Source organism: Scyliorhinus torazame, chromosome 5 (genome assembly GCF_047496885.1).
Source record: "Scyliorhinus torazame isolate Kashiwa2021f chromosome 5, sScyTor2.1, whole genome shotgun sequence".
NCBI classification, from domain to species: domain Eukaryota; kingdom Metazoa; phylum Chordata; class Chondrichthyes; order Carcharhiniformes; family Scyliorhinidae; genus Scyliorhinus; species Scyliorhinus torazame.
The window spans coordinates 98,116,010-98,130,899 of record NC_092711.1 but is presented as its reverse complement, the minus strand read 5'-3'; the positions used below and the strand labels follow the sequence as shown (position 1 = coordinate 98,130,899).

At 46.6% G+C, this 14,890-nt stretch overlaps 1 protein-coding gene across 2 annotated transcripts in view; it reads right to left on the bottom strand.

The window, feature by feature from the left end:
* The window catches only part of LOC140421519 (uncharacterized), a 331,613-nt gene that overhangs the window by 77,807 nt on the left and 238,916 nt on the right, over nt 1–14,890 (bottom strand). The gene's annotated exons all lie outside the window — the stretch shown is intronic.

Here is a 14,890-nt window from a genome sequence, read left to right as displayed (position 1 = left end):
ATCATAAATACATGTTCAAACAGGAAATAATCAGGTGTTTAACATTCCCATTGAAGCCATGATTTGCAAATGAGATTAAATGTGTTTGTTCCACAATTACCTTCCGAAAAGCCCCGCCCGAACCAACCCCATACAATCCAGACACTGGGTGACCGCATTGTCGCTGTTTATCTGTAAAAGTTGAAATTCGAAACAACACCTTCTATTCCGCACCATCAAGAATCGGCTGTCTTTCTCAAGATTTTCTCACTTCACTTTCTTGCGTCTCCAATGATGGGTTAACACCTGTAGGTGGGGAACTGCCCGTTAGTGAATGGAAACAATCCGAGCTGGGAACAGTCAGTGCCTTAGAAGAAGAATCGCTGCATATTTCCAGACAGGGGTAGGAATGGGTTTGCTGGTCTGGTTATTCTAGGACGGAAACAGGTTTGTGAATTGTGTCAGAAAACATTAAACAGACACTCGAAAGGAGAATGACCATTAAGGGGGACTCTTTCCTTGGGGGTTGTTATAAAGTGTGCAATCACTGCCTTGTGAAAGATGGTCATGTCCTATAAACTGTATGTGAACCAGTAAAATACTCCAGTAATATAGACTCTATGTCCCGGCTTTGATCAAGGGGACCTGGAAGGGGAGAACGGAGATGGAGAAAGGTTCGCACAATAATTCAGACAGAAATGGAAAGATCATCAAAAGACTAAATGTGAGTTAATGGCCCGTAAATTAATTTGTGAAATTCATATTAGTACAAATGCAAGTTATAAACTAACGAATATAATTATTCAGTTCCTGCTCGCTTGTTCTTAGTGAGTGCTGTGTTTGTTTTTGATGTTTTATTAAAGACCCTGTGACCCTCACAGGCTGAGTAATTGTGTCTGTCTATCAGTGTGAGAGCGTCCTCTGCTGAGCAATAACTTGAACTCCCAGTGTGAGTTTTTGTAAGAGGCCCGCTATAACTCTGCAGCAGTGTGGGCTCCATGGCGCAGAAATACACGGCACTGTCGGAGAGATCAACTCCGGCGATATTTAAAGGAACCGTTTGGTTTTCTTTGTGTAAAACAGCCGAGAACCTTGTTGGCAAATCTGGAGACTTATCTGAAGTGCCCGTGCTATAGATTTTTATTAAATTCCTCGGAGATTCCCCGGGATACTGAATGTACCACAACAGAATGTTAAAACCAGCTGCCGAGTATCTACAGTCCAGTTTAATGGTCTGTCCTTCCAGAACCGTTAATACAGATCTATCCTGGGAGACTGAATCTTCACCATTTGTTCCTGTCACAAAACACAAAACGTATTCAATATCTGGGAGTGAAGATAACACACGGAACACACGGTGAACATTTAAACATCAACTCACCGGGAAGCATGGCCATTATTATCAGTAACCAACATGGGGAACACATGGCGTCTGGGTTAGAGTTCGACAGAAATAAATCCTATTTGAAATCTGTTCTGGTATTAACACGGAAATTCAGATCAGTGGAAACTTCACTTACTGGGAAAGTGAGGGGCGGTTCCTCGCGACATGATTGGCTGGCCTTCGAAACTGATGACAGTTGTGCACCAATTAGTGTTCGTTCTGGACTAATGCTATCTTCTGACTTCCTTTTCCCCACACTTTCTCCGTCCCTCCAGCTCTGAGTTTGTCTCAAATTTTGCCCCGCTCGGTCGCTCGGCCTCTATGTCCATGTCTTGCCTTTCACTGTTTCTGACACTCTCTCTCACACTTCCTCTGCCTCGTTCTCTCGTTTTCCTTGAATTCAGACTGTAGAATATCCAATTTGGTCACCTTTCTCATTGTAAGGAGATCACCAAAGTGTTGAATTAATAGGAGCAGCTATAACAGGTAAAATATAACACCCACAACTCAAGGGTAGGATTAAAATGGAAACATTTACATTTAGATCCCAAAATAACATTGATATGTGTGTGAACCAGGGTCATATTAACATATTTGGTATGCTATGGCATTTTAGAGTCGGGATCTCATCGCGATCTCCGTGGTTTCAGATTGTTTAAAACCAGCTTCTTTAACCATTGTGACAGATCTATTGCACGAAACAACGGGAATCGCCAGGATTTAAAATGAAATTGGAATTAGCTCCGTGTATAAGTTTAATTTCATTGAAATAAATTGTAATAATAACAATATGAACCAAAAATAATGCTACCTCACCACGCAACAACATCCTCCAGTAATTTGAGAATGCGATGATTTTCCAGGAAAGGGCCATATACCTCACAGCTCCACCAGAAGCAGCTCGCTCACTGTGTTTTCCTGCTAACTGCAGTGGGTACAGGAATGACAAAATGGCGGTTGTGTTATTGCTCTCGTGATCCAGGGCATCAAATGGCTCTCCGAAATCATCCTTTCCTTATTGCTTTCACATTTCTCAAAGATTTACCTGAATAGTTGCCATTCTATCTCCCTCTGACTCAAAATTCAATCACTATGTCGGCAATTGGCCATAGATACATACACAGATACATACATTATTTTTTTTTAAAATATATTTTATTCGAGTTTTTTGGCCAAACATAACAATACGTAGTGTTTCTTTTACACAACAATAAAGCAATATAAATAGCCGTGGCCAGTTTTAAACAAATAAATAAATAATATATATAAACAAAAACAAAAGAAAAACAAAACTAAATGGCAACTGCCTTGTCCAAAATAAATACTCTCCAAAATTACAGTCCAACAGTCCAATATACAATTACATATACCAAATACCTATACATGTACAATAACATCCCTGAGAGTCCGTCCGATTCCCCCCCCCCCCCCCCCCCCGCTCCCCCCTGGGTTGCTGCTGTTATCTACTTCTTTTCCATTCCCTCTATCTTCCTGTGAGGTATTCGACGAACGGTTGCCACCGCCTGGTGAACCCCTGAGCCGAACCCCTTAACACGAACTTAATCCGTTCTAACTTTATGAACCCTGCCATATCGTTTATCCAGGTCTCCACCCCCGGGGGCTTAGCTTCCTTCCACATTAACAATATCCTGCGCCGGGCTACAAGGGATGCAAAGGCCAACACGTCAGCCTCTCTCGCCTCCTGCACTCCCGGCTCTTCTGCAACCCCAAATATAGCCAACCCCCAGCTTGGTTCGACCCGGACCCCCACCACCTTCGAAAGCACCTTTGCCACCCCCACCCAGAACTCCTGTAGTACCGGGCATGACCAGAATATGTGGGTGTGATTCGCTGGGCCTCTCGAGCATTTCGTACACCTATCCTCTACCCCCAAAAATTTACTAAGCCGTGCTCCAGTCATATGCGCCCTGTGTAGCACCTTAAATTGTATCAGGCTTAGCCTGGCACACGAGGACGATGAGTTTACCCTACGTAGGGCATCCGCCCACAGCCCCTCCTCAATCTCCTCCCCCAGTTCTTCTTCTCATTTCCCTTTCAGCTCATCTACCATGATCTCCCCCTCGTCCCTCATCTCCCTGTATATGTCCGCTACCTTACCGTCCCCCACCCATGTCTCTGAGATCACTCTATCCTGCACTTCCTGCGTCGGGAGCTGCGGGAATTCCCTCACCTGTTGCCTCACAAAAGCCCTCAATTGCATATACCGAAATGCATTTCCTTGGGGCAACCCATATTTTTCCGTCAGTGCTCCCAAACTCGCAAACGTCCCATCTACAAATAGATCTCTTAATTGTACTACCCCAGCTCTTTGCCATGCTCCAAAACCCCCATCCATTCTCCCCGGAACAAACCTATGATTGTTTCTTATCGGGGACCGCACCGAAGCTCCCGTCCCTCCCCTATGCCATCTCCACTGCCCCCAAATTCTCAATGTAGCCACCACCACCGGGCTTGTGGTGTATTTCTTTGGTGAGATCGGCAATGGCGCCATCACCATTGCTTGCAGGCTAGTCCCCTTGCAGGACGCCCTCTCCATTCTCTTCCACTCCGCTCCCTCCCCTTCTCCCATCCACTTACACACCATTGAAACATTGGCGGCCCAGTAGTACTCACTTAGGCTCGGTAGTGCCAGCCCCCCCCCCCCCCCCCCCTGTCCCTACTATGCTGCAAGAATCCCCGCCTCACTCTCGGGGTCTTCCCAGCCCACACAAAACTCATAATGCTCTTCTCAATTCTTTTGAAAAAAGCCTTCGTGATCACCACCGGGAGGCACTGGAACACAAAAAGGAATCTCGGGAGGACCACCATTTTAACCGCCTGCACCCTACCTGCCAATGACAAGGACACCATGTCCCATCTCTTGAAATCCTCCTCCATCTGTTCCACCAACCGCGTTAAATTAAGCCTATGTAATGTACCCCAATTCTTGGCTATCTGGATCCCCAGGTACCGGAAGTCCCTTGTTACCTTCCTCAATGGTAAATCCTCTATCTCTCTGCTCTGCTCCCCCGGGTGCACCACAAATAACTCACTTTTCCCCATGTTCAGTTTATACCCTGAAAAATCCCCAAACTCCCCAAGTATCCGCATTATCTCTGGCATACCCTCCGCCGGGTCCGCCACATATAGCAACAAATCGTCCGCATATAGAAATATTCGGTGTCCTTCTCTCCCCCTAAGTACTCCCCTCCACCTCCTGGAACCCCTCAGTGCCATGGCCAGGGGTTCAATCGCCAGTGCAAACAATAACGGGGACAGAGGACATCCCTGCCTCGTCCCTCTATGGAGCCGAAAATAGTCAGACCCCCGTCCATTCGTGACCACGCTCGCCATCGGGGCCCTATACAGCAACTGTACCCACCTGATATACCCGTCCCCAAAGCCAAATCTCCTCAACACCTCCCACAAATAATCCCACTCCACTCTATCAAATGCTTTCTCGGCATCCATCGCCACCACTATCTCCGCTTCCCCCTCTGGTGGGGGCATCATCATTACCCCTAGCAGCCTCCGTATATTTGTATTTAGCTGTCTCCCCTTCACAAACCCAGTTTGGTCCTCATGGACCACCCCCGGGACACAATCCTCTATCCTCATTGCCATTACCTTGGCCAGGATCTTAGCATCCACATTCAGGAGGGAAATGGGCCTGTATGACCCGCATTGCAGCGGGTCTTTTTCCTTCTTTAGGAGGAGCGATATCGTTGCCTCTGACATAGTCGGGGGCAGCTGCCCCCTTTCCCTCGCCTCATTAAAGGTTCTCATCAGTAGCGGGGCCAGCAAGTCCAAATATTTCTTATAGAATTCAACTGGGAATCCGTCTGGTCCCGGGGCCTTCCCCGCCTGCATGCTTCCAATCCCTTTCACTACTTCCTCCGTCTCAATCTGTGCTCCCAGCCCCACTCTCTCCTGTTCCTCCACCTTAGGAAATTCCAGCTGATCCAGAAAGCACATCATTCTCTCCTTCCCGTCCGGGGGCTGCGCTTCATATAATCTTTCATAAAATGCCTTGAACACTCCATTCACTCTCTCCGCTCCATCTCCCCCTCCTCACCTCTCACCCCCCCCCCTATCTCCCTCGCTGCTCCCCTTTTCCTCAGTTGGTGGGCCAACAACCTACTCGCCTTCTCCCCATATTCGTACCGTACACCCTGTGCCTTCCTCCATTGTGCCTCTGCCTTACCCGTAGTCAACAAGTCAAACTCTATATGTAGCCTTTGCCTTTCCCTGTATAGTCCCTCCTCCGGTGCCTCCGCGTATTGTCTGTCCACCCTCAGCAGTTCTTTCAACAACCGCTCCCTTTCCCTACCCTCCTGCTTTCCTTTATGTGCCCTAATAGATATCAGCTCCCCTCTAACCACTGCCTTCAGTGCCTCCCAGACCACTCCCACCTGTACCTCCCCATTATCATTAATTTCCAAGTACCTTTCAATACACCCCCTCACCCTTAAACACACCCCCTCATCTGCCAATAATCCCATGTCCATTCTCCAGGGTGGAAGCTGTTGTTTTTCTTCCCCTATCTCCAGGTCCACCCAGTGTGGAGTATGATCCGAGATGGCTATAGCCGTGTACTCCGTCCCCGTCACCTTTGGGATCAGCGCCCTTCCCAAAACAAAAAAATCTATTCGTGAAAATACTTTATGTACATAGGAGAAAAACGAAAACTCCTTACTCCTAGGTCTACTAAATCTCCAGGGATCTACTCCTCCCATCTGCACCATAAAATCCTTAAGCACCCTAGCTGCAGCCGGCCTCCTTCCGGTCCTGGACCTCGATCTGTCCAGCCCTGGGTCCAGCACCGTATTAAAGTCTCCACCCATTACCAACTTTCCCGCCTCTAGGTCCGGGATGCGTCCTAACATACACCTCATAAAATTGGCATCATCCCAGTTCGGGGCATACACGTTCACCAATACCACCACCTCCCCTTGCAGTTTGCCACTCACCATCACGTATCTGCCCCCACTATCTGCCACTATAGTCTTTGCCTCAAACATTACCCGCTTCCCCACTCGTATGGCCACCCCCTTGTGTTTTGCATCCAGCCCCGAATGAAACACATGCCCCACCCATCCTTTGCGAAGTCTAACCTGGTCTGTCAGCTTCAGACGTGTCTCCTGAAGCATAACCACATCTGCCTTAAGTTTCTTTAGGTGTGCGAGTACCCGTGCCCTCTTAATCGGCCCGTTCAGCCCTCTCACATTCCACGTGATCAACTGAGTTGGGGGGCTCTTTACCCCCCCCCCCCCTTGATGACTAGCCATTTCCTTTTTCAATCCAGCTCCTCACCTGGTTCCCACGTAGCTGTATCCCCCCCAGGTGGCGCCCCCCCGCCCCGACCCCCCCCCTCCCATACCAGCTCCCCCTTCTCCCCAGCAGCAGCAACCCAGTTAACCCCCTCCCCCGCTAGATCCCAAGCTAGCATAATTGCATCCCCCATGTTGCTCCCAGAAGTCAGCAAACTCTGGCCGACCTCGGCTTCCCCCCATGACCTCGGCTCACACTGTGCGAGGCCCCCTCCTTCCTGCTTCCCTGTTCCCGCCATGATTACCATAGCGCGGGAACAAAGCCCGAGCTTCCCCTTTTGGCCCCGCCCCCAAAGCTCCTCATCCTCCCTCCCCCCCTCCCCCACGACATAGGGAAGAGAGAGAAGTTACAGGGTCGCAGGTTTAACAATCTGTGAAGTCTTCTCTTCCCCCTTTTCCCCCCTTCATCCCACAAATTCACCCCCGCCCCCCCCCACTTTTGTCCCAAACGTTCTTTTTCTTCTGGCCCGCTCACTCCAGCTTCTCCTCGACAATAAATGTCCACGCCTCGTCTGCCGTTTCAAAGTAGTGGTGTTTCCCTAGATGTGTGACCCACAGTCTCGCCGGCTGCAACATTCCGAATTTGACCTTCCTTTTATGCAACACCGCCTTGGCCCGATTAAAGCTTGCCCTCCTTCTCGCCACCTCCGCACTCCAATCTTGATAAACGCGGATCACCGCATTCTCCCACCTACTGCTCCGAGTTTTCTTGGCCCATCTGAGGACCATCTCTCTGTCCTTGTATCGGAGAAATCTCACAACTATTGCTCGAGGATTTTCTCCAGCCCTCGGTCTTCGCGCCATAACTCGATAGGCTCCCTCCGCCTCCAGCGGACCCGTCGGGGCCTCCGATCCCATTAACGAATGCAGCATCATGCTCACATATGCCCCGACGTCCGCCCCCTCTGCACCTTCGGGAAGACCAAGAATCCTTAAGTTCTTCCTCCTCGCATTGTTCTCCAGCACCTCCAGCCTTTCCACACATCTTTTGTGTTGTGCCTCGTGGATCTCCGTTTTCACCACCAGGCCCTGTATGTCGTCCTCATTCTCAGCAGCCTTTGCCTTCACGACCCGAAGCTTCTGTTCCTGGGTCTTTTGCTCCTCCTTTAGCCCCTCAATCGCTTGTAATATCGGGGCCAACAGCTCCTTCTTCATCTCCTTTTTGAGTTCATCTACACAACGCCGCAGGAACTCTTGTTGGTCAGGGCCCCATATTAAACTGCCTCCTTCCGACGCCATCTTGCTTTGTGCCTGCCTTCCTGGCCGCTGCTCTTGAGGATCCACCGCAATCCGGCCACCTTCCTCTCTTTTTTCCATCCGTGTCCAGGGGGGATTCCCTTCTGGATTACAGCACAGTGTTATTTGCCGTTAAAATTGCCGATGGGGCTCCTATTAAGAGCCCAAAAGTCCATTCCACCGGGAGCTGCCGAAACGTGCGACTTAGCTGGTCATCGCCGCACCCGGAAGCCCTCCACAGATACATACATAGAAGACAGGAGGAAGAGGAGGCCTTTTGGCCCTTCGAGCCTGCTCCGCCATTCATCACGATCATGGTTGATCATCCAACTCCATAGCCTAATCCTGCTTTCTTCCCATACCCTTTGATACCATTCTCCCCAAGTGCTATATCTAACCACCTCTTAAATATATTCAATGTTTTAGCTTCAACTACTTCCTGTGGTAACGAATTCCGCAGGCTCACCACTCTTTGTGTGAGGAAATGTCTCCTTTTCTCTGTCCGAAATGGTTTACCCTGAATACGCAGACTGTGACCTCTGGACACACCATCATTGGCAACATCTTCCGTGCATCTACCCTGTGGAGTCCAGTTAGAATTGTATAAGTCTCTATGAGATCCGCCCTCATTCGTCTGAACTCCAGCAAGAACAATTCAAACCTAGTCAATCTCTCTTCATATCACAGTCCCGCCATCCCTGGAATCAGTCTGGTGAACCTTCGCTGCAATCCTTCGAGAGCAAGGACACCCTTCCTCAGAGAAGGAGACCAAAACTGCACAGGTTTCTCCAGGTGTGGCCTCACCAAGGCCCTGTATAATTGCAGCAAGACATCATGCCTTGATCTGCTTTAAAAGCCAGCGATTTAGCCCAGTGTGCTAAACCAGCCTTATACTCGAACCCTCTCGTAATGAATTCCAACATACCATTAGCCTTCTTTACCGCCTGCTGCACCTGCATGCTTACCTTCAACGACTGGTGCACAAGGACACCCAGGTCCCGCTGCACACTCCCCTCTCCCAATTTACAACCGTTCAGGTAGTAATCTGCCTCCCTGTTTTTGCTTCCAAAGTGAATAACCTCACACTTATCCAAATTATACTGCATCTGCCATTGATTTGCCCATTCGCCCAACTTATCTAGATCATGTTGTAGGATCCCTGAATCCTTGTCACAGTTCACCCTCCCACCTAACTTTGAGATGTTACATTTTGTTCTCTCATCTAAATCAATTATATATATTGTGAATAGCTGGGGTCCCAGCACCGATCCCTCTTGCACCCCACTAGTTATTGCCTGCCAATTTGAAAATGACCCATTAATTCCTACTCTTTTTTTCCTCTCTGTCAAACATTTCTATATCCAGCTCTATGCATTTGCCCCAATCCCATGCGCTTTAATTCTGCACAATAATCTCTTATGCGGGACTTTGTCAAACGCCTTCTGAAAATCCAAATATACCACATCGATTAGCTCCCCCTTGCAAACTGTACTGGTTACATCTTCAAAGAATTCCAACAGATTTTCCCTTCAGAAATTCATTCTGACTCCGACTGATCCTGCCACTGCTTTCCAAACATCCGTTATAAAGTCCTTGATAATGGATTCAAGAATTTTCCCCACTACCGACGTTAGGATACCTTCCAACATATCATCCCTTCTGGTGTCTGTAATTGATTATCTAACCAATATAGCCACCTATCCTTTTTATCCCACTGTCTATCTCTATCTGAAAACCCTGTCAGGTGGAATATTGAGCTGTCATTCCTGTCCCTCATTTTCTGTTCCTATAGTAACTATTATTTCATACTGCTAGGATCTTATTGGAGCCCTCAACTGGCCTGTTTTGTTTGCTCTACTCATGATAATGAATTATATCCCATGGCCACTGCCCAAACCTCCTTTTTATTTTCTATCGTTGGATTCCTTTGTTGTTCAAACTCACCCAATGATCTTCTGCCTTCCTGGACCATTTTTGATTATGAGCGTTTTTGGTTCCGTTTTGGGAAGTTAAAAGGCTGTCGTCAAAAGTTCTCAGACGAGAGCCCCGTTTCCTGCGACCACTCAGCTCATGGCCGCCACTGGAAGTCCACACATCAGAAAAACGATAAATATTCAGTTACACTTCTGACTTCTGGCTTTCAGATGATGGATAGAGTTTGGGAAGTCAGGAGGTGAGTTACTCATCGCAAAATTCGCAGCCTCTGATCGACTCTTGTAGCACATTATTTAAGTGTTTTTTCCAGTTCAGTTTAACACCAAACGTGATCGCTAGGGTATTGATGGCGGGGCATTAAACATGCCAGCGTCATTTGAATGCCAGGGGAAATGATTAGAATCTCTATTTTAGGATATGGTCGCATCCTCCCGGCACTTCTGGCTGAAGATGGTACAAAGATTCAGTCTTGTTTTTTGCGCTGACGTGTTGGGCTTCCCCATCATTTAAGATGGGGGATTTTGTTGAGTTTCCTGCTCAGGATATTTGTTTACTTGCCCATCGCTAATCAGGACTGGGTGTGCGAGAACGGCAAAGGTAGAATCAATACATTGAAAATGGGATCACAGTGATTGTGTGACATGAAAATTGACATCTACTGGTGCCGTATTATTTGAAACAGAGTGTAATGTAATCAGAGACGGAATCTAGTCCAACAAAAATACAGATGGAATCCAATTTAAAAGTATCGGAGACTGATCATTGCAGTAATTATTGAGGCAATTCCTGCTTGTAAGGCATCCCGATTTTATTCCATCTGCTGGCCAGTCTGTGCAACTGCATCTCCTGTGTAAATCTCGCGGTCAGGTATGATCCATAATGTTCATGTATCCATAATCCATTTCCACAAATGTAATATCACGGCGGCTTCTACATGAGGTGCCAAAATTCAAGGTGCAACAAATTTCAGGTATTGGTGGCTGTTTCTTGCACATCTGTATGCATCACAGTTTGATACGGCAACTGCTCGGCCCAAGATCGTAAGAAACTACAGACTCGTGAATACAGACTCGGGAAACGGGCAGAATAATCAAAGACCCTTCCCACTCGAGTTATTAGGGTCTGGTTTAGCAAAGTGGGCTGAACAGCTAGCTTGTAATGCAGAACAATGCCTCTGCACCTCTTCAAGAACCTTCCCATTCTTCCTGAAAAGTGGTGACCAGAAGGGGCTGTTTAGCAGAGGGCTAAATCGCTGGCTTTGAAAGCAGACCAAGGCAAGCCAGCAGCACGGTCCAATTCCCGAACCCGCTTCCCCGAACAGGCGCCGGAATGTGGCGTCTAGGGGCTTTTCACAGTAACTTCACTGAAGCCTACTTGTGACAATAAGCTATTATTATTACCTCTTCCATCGGGTCGATGATGCAAAAGTCTGAGAACATGCACTAACAGATTAAAAAGCAGCTCCTTTCCCGCTATTACCAGACCTCTGATCGGCCCTGTTATGGATTGAACTGATCCCGCGACAGATCTTCTACTGTTGTAGCGCTGCACTCAGTATTTTTCACCCGATGTCTATGTCTATGTATTTACATTGTGTATTTATCGTAATTTCCTATGTTTTTCGTGTAAGGACCGATGAGCCTGGACTGTACACAGAACAATACTTTTCACTGTACCTCGATACAGGTGACAATAAATCTAAATCTAAATGTAATGTCAGAACCAGACCAAAGTGCCTCAATTCCTGGTAACACATTTTTGTTCATCATTGTGAAATGGAGGAATGTTTACCTGTTTGGAGTCCATGGGAAATTTAATATTCACATTAACAAACATGGTGTGGGAGAGAGTTTATTGGTCCATGATACCAGCTGAAAGATGATTGGGGTTATTGTCTCTGAGGCCTCCCAGGAAACTAAGATGGGATCTTCATTTGTAGGGGTACATTTGTGCGTGTGTGTGTGTGTGTTTGTGCGAGGGAGGGGGAGAGAGAGAGAATATTTGTCTGAAAGATTGTCTATGTATATGTGTGTGTTTGTGTGTCTCTGTATGTTTCTGTGCCTGTGTGTATGTGAGAGAGCATTTATGTGTGTGTGTTTATTTGAAATATATCATGTTGTGTACAACTGAATTTCACAAAAATACAAGCAACCTTCTATGTCCAATAGGTTCACAGTAAACACATCCACTTCAGACTGTTTTTTTATCATATGGCACCTTTATTGATAGCGGAGGACGTCAGTTTTTGACAATTGGATTTTCACACAAGTGCTGCAAGTGAAGCTACTAATTGTCATTCTGGTTTATTACTTTCTATGTCTGTGTCTATTGCAAAGCCGCTAAATCCACTGGTCGTGGTCGTTCACACCAGCCCATTATTTCGTGCACCAGCATTGTGGATAGCACAATTGCTTCACAGCTCCAGGGTCCCAGGTTCGATTCCGGCTTGGGTCACTGTCTGTGCGGAGTCTGCACATCGTCCCCGTGTCTGCGTGGGTTTCCTCCGGGTGCTCCGGTTTCCTCCCACAGTCCAAAGATGTGCAGGTTAGGTGGATTGGCCATGCTAAATTGCCCTTAGTGTCCAAAATTGCCCTAAGTGTTGGGTGGGGTTACTGGGTTATGGGGATAGGGTGGAGGTGTTGACCTTGGGTAGGGTGCTCTTTCCAAGAGCCGGTGCAGACTCGATGGGCCAAATGGCCTCCTTCTGCTCTGTAAATTCTATGAAATTCTATGAAATTAGAGGTGTCGCCATTTTTCTCAGATGTCAGCTGGTGTCGCCCAAGTGCAGTCATCAATGTTTGGGCTGAGGGCCTTCATTTCAGACTTTGTAGAATCCTTGAAGCGGAATATTGACCTTTCCACTGGATGTGTGGCTCTGGCTACTTCACCGTACGGAAATGCCTTGGGAATGTAAACATCTTCTATCCTTTGATCATACCAGAGCCGTGCATACCTCCTCTGTTTTGTTTGATTCTGAGAGTCTTTGAAGCTCAGCCTTTGAGAATACCGTTGCAATCTAATTTTGTCCTGCCAGTACATGAAATAACTGCACGACTTAAATATTACAACCGTCCCTCCTCAATGTAATCATGTTCCCGCTTTCTATCTTTGACATGAAGATTCATCATGAGCATGGAAGAATCACCAGCACCGGAGGAAGATCGTCAGCCTCCTCTTTGTGACGTCCCGCTCGTTAGTTCCCGATCACCTGGGGATGAAATTCATCCAGAAGAGCTCGAAGGACTGACTGTATCAATCTGACACACATTTTAAAGGACCTGCTTCAATTTACGAAGTAGTCATGGACAAAAATGAAAATGTAGAACAGTATCTTTCAAGCCCATGTATAGCTCCATCCATCAATCACACTCATTAATTCCTCAATCAAAATATTCAACTATTATTCAGCTCTGCATGAGATGGTGGTGCATAATTCATGTCATTGGACCAGTAATCCAAAGGCCCAGGCTAATCCTGTGGGGACTCGGGTACAAATCCCACCATGGCCGGTGGTGAAATTTGAATTCAATTAATAAATCTGGAAACATACTAACGGAAATCATGCAATCCCTTCTGCTTCACCAATGAAGGAAATCTGACATCCCTCCCTGGTCTCACATACATGTGGCTCCAGTCGGACAGCAACATGTCTGATTCTTCAGTTCCTTCTGAGCTGGTCCAGCAAACCACTCAGTTCAAGAGCAATTAGGGACAGGGATCACGTGGTGGTCTTGCCAGTGAGTCCCACATTTCCTGGGCGAATAAAGTTAAAAGCACATAAATGTACATGTTTATCTTTTACAAAATGTACCCTCTGTCTGATAGTCTGCTTGTATTTCTAACCATTATCACAATGTTATGAGATGTGGGACAGATCCCCCAGCCGTCTATTGCTGCTAAGAGGGGTTAGAGAAGCTGAATAACTCTACTTTCTTTCGAGATGGGAGCAGTTCAAATAGGTTCACAAATAAACATCAAATGATCTCCAGTACTGTTGCTGGGTAGATTTGTTTATAAATAGTCCTCATTGACAATGTTGTGAGTTTGAAGTTGGCTTGCAGCCAAGCGGCCAGTACTGAGGAAACAGATCAATGAAAAAATAAATGCAGGTGCTTCCTGTAAACAACTTTGAACATTCGAGCCTCCCTGACTGCAGGCGGCTGGATTGCTGTCAATACTGTGTGGGGCAGATTATCCTGAATATGAATGGATAAAGTGGGATTTATCCATTCAAACAATAAATGTTTCAGCCGTACATGAAGTAAATGGTGTTCCATCTAAATAAATATATTCAGTGAATGTTCTGTTCACTTTGAGATTAAACCCAATCGGAAAATAGTAAACTGACCAGATGCTATTTAATTTATATTATTTCCCAGTAAAGGTCACTCTAGTTATTAAAGTCCGTTTGTTAAGAACCTAATGAAGTGAGAGTGAGTGGTGTTGATGGGCCCAGTCCACAAGCCCAATAGGATGAGGGGAATTGCAAAAATAATTGCAAAAGAAAATCATTAAATTGCAGTGACACCGCCAGAATTCCTGGAATATTCTCCGAGTTGTTGACCTGATCTAAACGGAGGCGTCTCTTATGCCTGATCAGCGCCGTGTTCTGTACAGTTTAATTTGTGCTTATTTCCATTTTTTATAGGTCTCTTTCATTGCTGCCAATGAGTGGAGAAATTACCAGTTCATGACCTGTTTGAGTAGAAGATAAAACATTTATTCCTGTGATATTGTGTAATATGCCGCAAAGTCCTAATAGTGTTCCCAACACCAGTGAATGTTAGACATAGTTGGCCAGTAAAATTAGCGGCAACGATTTGGATGCTGAAGGGTAACTTTGCTGATCGCTGTGTCCGTTCCGAATCATTAACTTCTGTCAAATGTTGATGTCAATTTTATGTTTCACTGTTAACTCACTGCTCAATTATCAGGCAAGCGGGTTTCTTTTACCGCCAATGTTCACAGGACTGTCTTAGGCTCGGGGCAGTTCGAGAAATGTAAGGAGAGTCATTGTGTAATGTTA